At 42.9% G+C, this 12,173-nt stretch overlaps 1 pseudogene; it reads left to right on the top strand.

Annotated features, from left to right (window-relative positions):
• Positions 1-14: 14 nt before the first annotated feature.
• Positions 15-8,261, top strand: LOC108892241 (ataxin-2-like protein; annotated as a pseudogene).
• Positions 8,262-12,173: the final 3,912 nt, after the last annotated feature.

Below are 12,173 nucleotides of genomic sequence, written 5' to 3'. Positions count from 1 at the left end.
GAATAACAGGATGCACATGACTAAAAAGTATAATTTATAACTCAGATTTGATCACGTGTCAGTTTCTAATGTGGTGACAGCGACTTTTATCGCGCTTTGTCTGTGTCTCTTGGTACAACTCGACGTCTACGCGAAGCTAGCTCCGTTAGCTTACCAAGCTAGCTGCTTCTACTATTCTGTACAAAAACAACAACATGATTTAGATCTTCTGACTTTATATCGAAGAGAAACAGCAAAGATTAAGGCGGTTAACTTCATTTTTATGAAGTCATGTCGTGTCAATCTTAACTCTGTGGTTTGTTCGCTGGAAATGCTGCAGTGTGAGGCTTGTTTTTATTGTTCTCAGTGAAGTATCTTTAGCTGTTAGCTGACATTTCTGTTTTCACCCTTTTAAAGAACGAGGAACACAATGAAGCCACCATCACAGACCCAGTCATCTCCTGTCAGCAGCCTGGTAAGTCTCAGTATTAGTTAAACACGAAGCTGTGATGTTCTGAGCGGCTGGTGAATTATTTATCCCACAGGTGTGCAGCTCCTGTGGTGAGGTGAGAGTTGTGTTTTTGTGGTCAGGAACATCCTGTTCCTCAGTGACAGTAATCACTCAGGCTGCTGAGGTGTCTGTAAAGACAGAGACTACATGTAAACTAAAGACTGGGAGCGGCCATCACCCAGATCTAATGACAGTCAGTGGAGTCAGGTCTGAGCTCATTTACTTCAGTAAAAGTAGTAATACACCAGCGTAAAAATACTCAATTACAAGGACAAGTCCTGTATTCAAAATACAGTTACATAAGTATTTAAATGTTATCAGCTAAATCCACCCAAAGTATAAAATGAAAGTAAAATTTTTGCAGAAAAAATCCTCTGTAAATTTAATAATAGCCAGTTTAGATGTGTCTTGAATATTTTATTAGCCCATTTTCAAAGTAAATAAACTGGTAAATGTAATAGAGTAAAACTATTATTGCATGAATTAAGTAAAGTTCAAAAGTGAGTAAATTTAAAGCTCTAAGTTATTAATGTCTTTATGTTGCTGTTAAAGTATAAAAAATGTTTTAATAAATAGTATAAATAAATATATATAATAAGATTAATATAAATTTAACATATATAATCTAATAAATATGATAAATACTCTTTTATAATATGATGTCTTCTTTATTTGCTTTAAAGGTTTTTATGATCTTTTCAGCAGGTGAGACTTTTCTGCTGCTCAGATAAAAGACAAACTTTAAGTAGTCGACTCTTTTCGCTCCAAACCAAAAGGATTCTTATTTATTTATTAAAAAAGATTATTAGTTGAAATGTTGTCGTTGAATTTTATTAAACTTTAACATCAGTTTAATAATTGGCTCCAGAAATAATTAATACGATGTGTCCGCCTCAAATCCTGACCTTTTATTTCTAATTAAGAGTTTTTGTTAAGTGAGGCTGTAGCGATAAAGATTTGTTGTCATCGTCTCGTCTGTGTTTGCAGGTATTTGAAGGTGTTTATAATAACGCCCGGATGCTGCATTTCCTCACAGCGGTCGTGGTGAGTCGCCTGTTCTTTGGTCAGACTCTGGTCCTGGTTAATTCTGATAGTGAACAGAAAGACTGAATCTCTCCTCTGCTGATCTCAGGGCTCCACCTGTGACGTCAGAGTGAAAAACGGCGCCGTGTACGAAGGGATCTTCAAGACTCTGAGCTCACAGGTAAAAACAAACAGTTTACTCTGCAGGTTGAGCTGTTATCTGACCTGTGATTCACCTGTGTTCACTTCTCCTGTCGATCAGTGCGAGCTCGCTGTGGACGCTGTTCATAAACAGAGCGATGGAGGTGGTGGAGGTGAAGAGGGAGGAGGAGGAGGAGGAGGAGGAGGAGGAGGTCGAGGTCAGACCTCTGCGCCTAAGATTGAGGACATCACTGACACCATGATCTTCAGCCCGACCGACCTGGTCACCATGACCTGCAGGGACGTGGATCTGAACTTTGCTGTCAGAGGTAACAGAGGTCATATATAACCATATAATACATAATCACATTCAGCCGCTTTAAATGGTTGACTTCTTTGTTGTGTGTGTGTGTGTGTGTGTGTGTGTGTGTGTGTGCGTGCGTGTGCGCGCAGACACATTCACTGACTCGGCCATCAGCTCGTCGCGGGGTGAACGGCGAGCACAGGGAGAAGGTGCTGCAGAGGTGGGACGGAGACGGAAACGGAGAAAACTTCGAGCTGGAGTCAGACACAGTGAGAAAACACACACACACACACACACACACACACACACACACACACACAGTTAGCCACAGAATCACTTCCTCTTTAGCAACTTTGCCCACAAAATAAAAGCATGGGAAAGTCTGTTGTTTTTGCAGCAATGTTGTATTTCAAACTAATTCTGAACTTTTATTCTGAAACTCTGACTGAGGACATCATGGATTATTCTTTTTCATTGTTAAACAACTCAGTGTGTCTCATTTGGGTCCAGATTCCTCCAGTGTTCCTGGTTCAGGAGTCAGATCCTCCTCTCCAAAACAAACAGATCTGATCTTTAAAACTGAAAAAAAACAAACAAATCAATTAGTTTCATGTTAAAAATCAGTGTTATTATATTCATAAGTTATTATAATCAGTTTAAAAAAAAACACTGAATCAATGTTTTTCTGTGGCGCCAATGACAAAGATACTTCATCTGGTTTAAGATTAAAGTTCTAACATGTTTTTGTGACTTCAAACTGTGAGAAAGTAGTCGGCTTTTTTCTTTATGTAATTTGTGAGAACATTATCTGTTTTCTTGTTCTTGATTCATGTTTGTGTTTTTCCCTCGTCAGTCAAACGGCTGGGACGCCAACGACATGTTCAAGTTCAACGAGGAGGCGTACGGCGTCAAATCCACGTACGACTCCAGCCTCTCCATGTACACGTGAGTGAGAGAGAGCTGCGCTCAGAAAATAAAACCGACGTCTGAATCAGTTTAAGACGAACTTCACTCCCAACGTGAACCTCCCTGACAGTCCTCCTCCTGCCTGCTCTTTTCCCAGCATGCCTTTGGAGAGGGGGAACTCGGAGGTGTACCGGCAGCGTGAGGCGCGAGCGGCCCGGTTAGCAAGCGAGATCGAGGGCAACCTTCAGTACCGCCGCCGGGTTTCCTTAGAGAACGACGAGGGTCGGAGCGAGGAGGAGAAATACAGCTCCGGTGGTCCGAGAGAGGGAGGAGCGGGGCAGCCCCGGGTTCTCCTCCACCGGCAGGTAGGAGCAGATCTCTGCAGGGCATGAAAAATGATTTCAGGCCTTTCAAGGTTTTAAAAGGTCTTACGTTTAGTTACCAACCAGCGATGTGAAATGAAGGGAGGAGGCCACAGGATTCCTCTCACCGCTACTTCTCCTCCATCTTGTTTTCCAGGGAAGGTAAATACCTCCCCCGGGCTCGAGAGATTGGCCTGTCCTCCGGCGGCGGTGCGAGGGGTGGAGCTGGTCGATCTGCAGCACCCACCTCCTCCTCCAGGCACCCGCCGCCCAGCTCCTCCTCACCCAAACCGGCCTCTGACAGGAGCAGCCCGCTGTCCGTCAGAACCGCCTACTCTCCTCACCAATCACAGAGCAGCCCACCTACAGCCGGCAGCCCGCCCTGCTCCAATCACGTTCTCCCACACTCCCTGTCACATCCACAGGCGCTCGCCGACGCAACCCGCTCGTCTGTTAACGGAGGTACACGATGACAGAGAGGAGAGACAGAGCGTTTTATTAAATTTATTAAATCTCTGTATATCTCTACCAGACTCCATAGAGAAAAACAGGGATTTAACCAGGAGCTGCTGGAATACCACTGCCTCCATCTGTTAGTGTGTGTGTGTTAGCTGAAATTTAAAATCAATGAGCTTTCAGAGGAAGATGTCCTATTAAGATGAAAAGAAAGAACAGTGAAAGTTTCCAGACTGGTGTTTGTGTTCTCACTGCTCTTCTCTCCTCTTCAGTTACGTTGAGAACTTCCCCGAAATCTCAGAGACTTCAGAGCAACAGACGAACCCCAAACTCCCAGTCCTCTCCTGCAGGTAAACAAACCGACGTAAAGGTTTTTACCAGGAGCTGAATTCTCCTCAGAGGTCTGCTCCTCTCCAAAACAAACAGACCTGATCATTAAAACTGGTGAAAACACTGAATAAAACAGTGTCAGGTTAAAAATCAGTGGTTCCACTAACACGGAGGGGGCGGGGCTTATGAGCTGCCAGCAGGGGGCAACAGAGCTGTGACTAACTTCTCTCTCTCTCTGTTTATCCATCTGTCCGTCCTGCAGTCTCTCGTGCTCCAAAACCAGACGCCGTTCCTCAGGACCTCCCCCCGGTCGGCCCGGCCTACCTGGACTCCTCCTCCTCCTCCGCTGTCACCACAGCAACCACCACCAGCAGCAGCAGCAGCAAACCCTCAGGCCCCACCCCTCTCTTCCCCGTCGATGGTGAGACTTTATCCAGTGGCTTTAAGTTTTCAGATCTGAGTCAAATACACGATTAAATCTGTTTGTTGTTTCCTCAGTGAATGAAATCCTGAGTTCAGCGGCTAAAGAGCGAAGTGAGAGTCTGTCCAGTCCTCAGGAAGGCAAGAGCAGCAAAGGTGAGAGACACCTGTCACCTGTCCTCTGTGAGTAGCTTTTTACACCTGAGATCAGAGGTGATGCTGGTGTTTGATTCTGCTCCTGTGTCTCTGTCTCAGCTCCGTCAGTTCAGCAGAGATCACAGCTGGAGGAGCTTCGCAAGTTTGGGAAAGAGTTCAGGGTGAGAGCGGGGTGATGCACAGTTTGTATCTCACTGTGATGTTCTTAAATAATGTCAATGTTTCCTGAGCGACACCGGCGCACTGATGTAGGAGATATGTTCTGCTAGCACGCGAGCAGCAGACTGTGAATGTGTTTTGTTTTGTTGTAACTTCTTTGGAGTTGACTCGTCTTCTCTGTTCATCAGCTGCAGCCCAGCTCCTCTCCGTCAGCGACCGCGGCGTCAGATCCTCCTCATCACTCCGCCCTGCCTCCTTCCTCCTCCAGTCCACCTAAACCCGCCCCCTCCCTCACCTCCTCCGCCCAAGATCTGCAGCCGACCACGGAGGCAGCTCCCCCCGCCTCCACCACCTCCCCTGCTGCCGCTCCGACTCCTCCGGCTCCTCCGGGCTCCCGGTCCTCAGGGCCGGAGGGGGCGCAGACCGGGACGCCTCAGACGACCTCGACCCCCGGCAGCGGGGAGGAGGCCTGTACAGAGAGCAGTGAACGAACAGAGGCTGCGTCTGCTGCTGCAGCGTAAGGAACCATAATAATAACTTCTGTTAATGTTAATGTTGGAGGAAATTTAATTCTGTTTTCTTGGTTTTTGTTTGCAGGCAAGTGAAAAACTCAACACTGAATCCAAACGCAAAAGAATTTCTTCCAATTAAAGGAAACTCAGCACTGGTTAGTTCATGAGACTGTCACAAAAATAAACACATTTATTTCAAATGTTTGACATGTAGAGATGTTTCTGCTTAAAGTTAAAGGATCGTCCTCTTTAATAACTCTCTGTTCTTGATCAGTGCTGCACCTATTCTTAATAAAGATATTTTCTCTGTGTTGGGACAGAAACCTGCGTCGACCCCCACTCCTCCTCGACCGACCCCTCCCAGCCCCTCTGTGGTGGTGCCTCCTCCCGGACAGCAGGGAGGGGGGGCCCTCTACAGCAGCCCCCCCGGACACTTCCTGTCCTACGTCTCCCCGATCCCCATCCAGGGACACTCCATCCAGGTCTGAACCCCTCTCTTCGTCACGTCGTCTAAAAGGGTAAAACAGCAGCAGATTAACTGGTGTTTGTCTCCTCAGGCTCCTCAGATGTATCAGTACACCATGTCGACTGTCAACCAGGGCAAATACCCCAGACCTAAAGGTACGCACTAACTTAGCTCTGAGCTCTTCTACAAAAGCCTTTCTTCTTAGAAAGTTAGTGAGAGTTTGAAAGAGCGTGAGTAGAAACACAACGAGGCTGTAAAGGTGGACTGGTGAGTAGATGGGTTTTCATGTTAACGTCCCCGACAACCTCTGTAGTCTCATTTAGACACTCGTTAGCAACCGCCTTTTTTAAGACACGTAAAAGCTTCAAACATCAGGAGTGGGGGATTTACTGACCCATTTTATGTCGGAGAATCAAACCTGAAAATGTCTTGAGCTTGTGTTAAAACCACAGACCTTATTTCAGACATTTAACCAGAAACACACTGACAACAGGAAGAGCTAACATGCTAACATGCTAACATGCTAATTTTATGGGAACTGTAAAACTTTAAAAACAGAGTTAAGTTTAAAAAAAAAAAGTGACAAAATCCAATAAACTTCCATGAACACTGTCGTCGTTTCAGGCCCGGTGGTGGGGCCCCGCCCGGAGCACCACACCTCCCCGGCCTCCCCCATGATCTCAGCCGCAGCCTCGGCAGCTGGACCCCCACTGGTGGCTTCACCCTACCCCCTGTCCTACCTGCAGTATGGTCAGGTGATCCAGGCCATGCCCCCGCACTATCACGGACAGGTGACCAGGGTTTCTGCGTGTCCATGTGTTTGTTCTTCAATAATCCAACACAGACCTCATTTTGTTTCCTTTGTAATTTGTAGACCGTTTACTCGATGCTGCAGGGGGGCGCAAGGATGCTGACGTCTGGGGCCCCTCCTCAGCCGATGGGTCCTGGTCCTCAGTACCCCGGCCAGGCTGAGGGTCCGGGGCCACAGCAAGCCATGTATGGTAAGGAGGGACGTGGGGGGTCACACCTGGTCTTTAAGACTCTGATTCTACCTTCGATCAGCGACTCTGCTGTTTTTAAATCCCCCATCTTTTCTTGCTCTCAGCTGCTCAGTCGTTCTCTCACCACTCGGGCTCCATCCATCCTCCCCAGCCCTCCAGCACCCCCACCGGAAACCAGCCCCCACCCCAGCACACAGCACCCAGTCCAGGACACTCTCAGGTGGGTGCTGCTGCCGACTCAGGCTGCGTCCACACTACTCTGGTGTTTTAAAGCCAGAGTGATGCAGACTCTCCTGCTGTGACGAACGCTGGATGTTTATCTGATTTTAACTCTGCCTCCTCACTTGTTCCCTCTCAGTCGAGTCAGGGCGGTCCTCAGCCTCAGTCCATGTTCCACTCTGGAGGTCTGTCGGCTCCTACTCCTCCCAACCTGCCGCCGGGCCACAGCTCCCCTCAGGCCTCCTTCACCATGCAGGGATACAGCCTCCCCACCCACCAGCCGCTGCCCCATGGCTTCCCCTCCATCAGCCAGCTCACACAGGTCGGGGTTTAGAGACTCAGCTCATGAGGTCCTGGTTCAAATATCTGTAGCTGAGCTCCTTCTTCTGTTTTTACTGTCGTCCCCTGCAGGCTCACATCCCAGGAGGCATGTCAGGACCTCACCACACCGCCGGCCACGCCCCCCCACCCGTCATGCTGCACTACGCCCCTCAGCAGGGCAGCGGCTCCAACCCCCAGCACGGCCCGCCACCCCAGCAGGGGGCGCCACAACACTTCTACATCGGACCACCACAAGGTAAAACAGCTTGTCCTGTGGGCCACAACAGAGGCAGAAAAACAGGAAGAAAATGTTACAGCTAATGCTATAGGAAGCTACATTCAGCAGCTGGTTAGCCTAGCTTAACATAAATACTTGCAAAGGGGGGTAAACCCAGCCTTATTTAAGGTTTTCTTTGTTTAACCAGAAACATCGCTTTATATCACCTCCACACTCCCTTGACAAAAACATTCCTGTTCCTGTTTTTGTCAATGGAGTCTGGTAGTGATATAAAGCAATAAACCTAAATGTTGAACTATTGTCTAGAAGCCTTTTGTAATGGTACATTTTTGTGTTGTCTCTTGCAGCTGTTCAGGTTCAGACTCACCCGACCCAGCAGCTGTCCTTCCACCCCTCCGCAAACTGAACTGTCATCACAGCTGGATTCAGGAGCGACGATGGCGCCGGCGTTACTGTGTGTGACAAAACCCCCAAACCCCAAACAACTCATAACATTCCCACCTTCCCGACATCAAATTGTTACGTCCCTGTTTTTACCCACATCTTTTAGAAAAGCAGACAGAGCACAGGAACGTCTCCCAGGAGGAAGTTTTCTGGATTTTAATATGCAAGTATAGACTGTTGAAGACATGAAGAACTGGTGGAAAAGTTTTGGACTGACAACAGTGGAAACATTGTTTTTTCCTCCCCATCCCACCTCTGTCCTTTTACAGACAAAACCAGTTCATTAATAATAAAACTACTGGAAAAACAAAAATATGCTTTTCAATTCAATGTGGAGTTTACATGTTATTCATCTTTTTTTATTGCTGATATGTGAATGAATCTTAACATAGCTTAATAGATTAGGCCTTCCAAGAAAATGAAGATGTGACATTGGTGCTAGCTTAATTTTAGCCAGAGGTGGTTGAGTTTCAACCTGTTCAGTTTCTACTAGCTCTATAAAAGTAGTTGGAAGTAGAGAAAAGCTCCTGCTGTCGAAAGTAAATTATCATTAACTCTGGAGAAAATGTTCCGTTTTAGCCAGAACAGTAAAATCCTGTTACCATTACTGCTAATTATTCTCAGCTACATGGCTTATAACTACATTAAACTAGTAGTTTGTTAGCATCTGATGTTAGCGAAATGCAGGTGGAGGGCAGAAAGTGATTCTCTAGCTGGGAAGTACCATCACTGGCTCTCTAAATGCCTGAGGTTTGCGTTGTTAACGGTTTCTCCAATCTTTCAAATAGCTTCCAGCCTTCACCTGCAGAGTCAGATAATACTCTTGTGTGCAGTGACCACTTTCTAAAAGGTAACGTGACTATCTGAAGTAACTATCTGCACAATTTGACACTGAGTTCTAGATCTGGGTGACGGATTTCTGAATTTACCACAGTCAATCACATTAAAAACTGAAGCTATTTTGACCTCAGAAGAGGTTTTTAGGTCAAGCAGAATCAGCCGACCAATCAGTATTTTTTTTTGCCAATGTTGGCTGGTGTCTGTCCTCGCTGACTGTGACCTGCGCTTAGCAGAGCGGTGGAGAATCAGGGTGAGAAAAAACAGTGAAAATACAGAGTAAAACCAACGTTTGAGTGACTTCGTCCTTTCCATTTGTAAGCACTGTGAGAAACTTGATTCCTACAAAAGTCTGAATGCTAAAACAAGCTCTGAAACTGTCAAACACGAGTGAGGCTGGACGCTGAGTACATCTGCGGTGTAGGTAAGGCTAACGAGCTAGCTGATTAGTGGTAAGCGTTACCTTTCGCTTTAGCATTGGCCTTCTCTTTGTATGATATCCTTTGGCCATATTTCCATTTCCAGTCATTTTTAATTGTGTTTCTGTGATTAAGGAGATGTGGACAGATGATAACACTGATGATCTTTGTGGGTTTATGCAAAAGTCTTTATGATTGCAAAAGTTCACAGCTAATAGGACTGTAATTACATGTATCATTGAATCAGGTAAGTTGTCTTTGCTAATTTTGGAAGTTGTAGAGGTAGAGCACCTTCCAGTATACCACTATATCCAGCAGCTGTGCTTTTATTTAGATGGTTTAAAAAGTTGGTGCTTTTCATTAACGGTGGTTGTTTCTGATTTTTCTCCACAGGACTCAAATTTCAACCAGTAAACTTCGGCTCACAGAGAGAAGAGACAGAGACATGAAGATTTCCTAGAGACTGGTTTTATCATGCTGTTGTCCTGCAGTTTGACAGTATAAAGCTTCAGTATGAGGTGATGATGAGTGTCAATCAGTTAACATGTTTGGCTTGTTTAGACATAAAAGACTTAACACCTCTGTCCAATCTGGTTTCCAGAGGCTGGATGTAAATTTTTAAACAGTTATGATTTTCCCCAAAAAACAGTAGCTTTTCTCTCCAGATACAGAGTTCCATTTTTTTTAAGACAAACTGTTGAATTTCTCATTCTTCCTTTTACTATTCATATTTTCGCAATTTGAACATCAACACACACATTTTTGACACCATGCTATGCTATGACATTTTTTCACATTTTTCATGCCATACTATACTATGACAATTTTTTTTATATTTTTTGACACCATACTATACTATGACATTTTTTGACCTTTTTTGACGCCTTAACATACTATGACATTTTTTTCACCATTTTTGACATGTTACTATACTATGACATTTTTTGATGTTTTTTGACATCTTACTATACTATGACATTTTTTCACATTTTTGTCGCCTTACTTTGACATTTTTTCACATTTTTGTCGCCTTACTATACTATGACATTTTTTGACCATTTTTGACGCCATACTATACTATGACATTTTTTTCATATTTTTGACGCCTTACTATACTATGACATTTTTGTCACATTTTTGTCGCCTTACTATACTATGACATTTTTGTCACATTTTTGTTGCCTTACTATACTATGACATTTTTTGACCATTTTTGACGCCATACTATACTATGACATTTTTTTCATATTTTTGACGCCTTACTATACTATGACATTTTTTGACCATTTTTGACGCCATACTATACTATGACATTTTTGTCACATTTTTGACGCCTTACTATACTATGACATTTTTTCACATTTTTGTTGCCTTACTATACTATGACATTTTTTGACCATTTTTGACACCTTACTATACTATGACATTTTTTGGCCGTTTTTGACGCCTTACTATACTATGACATTTTGTCACATTTTTGACGCCTTACTATACTATGACATTTTTTGACCATTTTTGACATGTTACTATACTATGACATTTTTTGATGTTTTTTGACATCTTACTATACTATGACATTTTTGTCACATTTTTGACGACATACTATACTATGACATTTTTTTACCGTTTTTGACACCTTACTATACTATGACATTTTTTTCAAATTTTTGACACCTTACTATACTATGACATTTTTTTCACATTTTTGTCGCCTTACTATACTATGACATTTTTTTCATATTTTTGACGCCTTACTATACTATGACATTTTTTGACCGTTTTTGACACCTTACTATACTATGACATATGACATTTTTGACATGTTACTATACTATGACATTTTTTGATGTTTTTTGACATCTTACTATACTATGACATTTTTGTCACATTTTTGACGCCATACTGTACTATGACAGTTTTTGACCGTTTTTGACACCTTACTATACTATGACATTTTTGTCACATTTTTGACGCCTTACTATACTATGACATTTTTGTCACATTTTTGACGCCTTACTATACTATGACATTTTTTGACCATTTTTGACATGTTACTATACTATGACATTTTTTGATGTTTTTTGACATCTTACTATACTATGACATTTTTGTCACATTTTTGACGCCTTACTATACTATGACATTTTTTGACCATTTTTGACACATTACTATACTATGACATTTTTGTCACATTTTTGACGCCTTACTATACTATGACATTTTTTCACATTTTTGTTGCCTTACTATACTATGACATTTTTTCACATTTTTGTTGCCTTACTATACTATGACATTTTTTGACCATTTTTGACACCTTACTATACTATGACATTTTTTTCCATATTTTTTGACAGCCTTACTATACTATGACATTTTTGTCACATTTTTGACGCCTTACTATACTATGACATTTTTGCCTTTGGCTTACTATACTATGACATTTTGTTGACGCCTTACTATACTATGACATTTTTTGACACATTTTTGACGCCTTACTATACTATGACATTTTTTGACCATTTTTGACCTTACTATACTATGACATTTTTTGGCCGTTTTTGACGCCTTACTATACTATGACATTTTGTCACATTTTTGACGCCTTACTATACTATGACATTTTTTGACCATTTTTGACATGTTACTATACTATGACATTTTTTGATGTTTTTTTGACATCTTACTATACTATGACATTTTTTTCACATTTTTGTCGCCTTACTATACTATGACATTTTTTGACCATTTTTGACACCTTACTATACTATGACATTTTTTGCCGTTTTTGACGCCTTACTATACTATGACATTTTTGTCACATTTTTGACGCCTTACTATACTATGACATTTTTTGACCATTTTTGACATGTTACTATACTATGACATTTTTTGATGTTTTTTTGACATCTTACTATACTATGACATTTTTTCACATTTTTGTCTGCCTTACTATACTATGACATTTTTTC

Source organism: Lates calcarifer, unplaced genomic scaffold (assembly GCF_001640805.2).
Source record: "Lates calcarifer isolate ASB-BC8 unplaced genomic scaffold, TLL_Latcal_v3 _unitig_2132_quiver_2380, whole genome shotgun sequence".
In the NCBI taxonomy this organism is placed as follows: domain Eukaryota; kingdom Metazoa; phylum Chordata; class Actinopteri; family Centropomidae; genus Lates; species Lates calcarifer.
The sequence above is the reverse complement of the archived record's forward strand: the minus strand, read 5'-3'. Positions and strand labels throughout refer to the sequence as shown.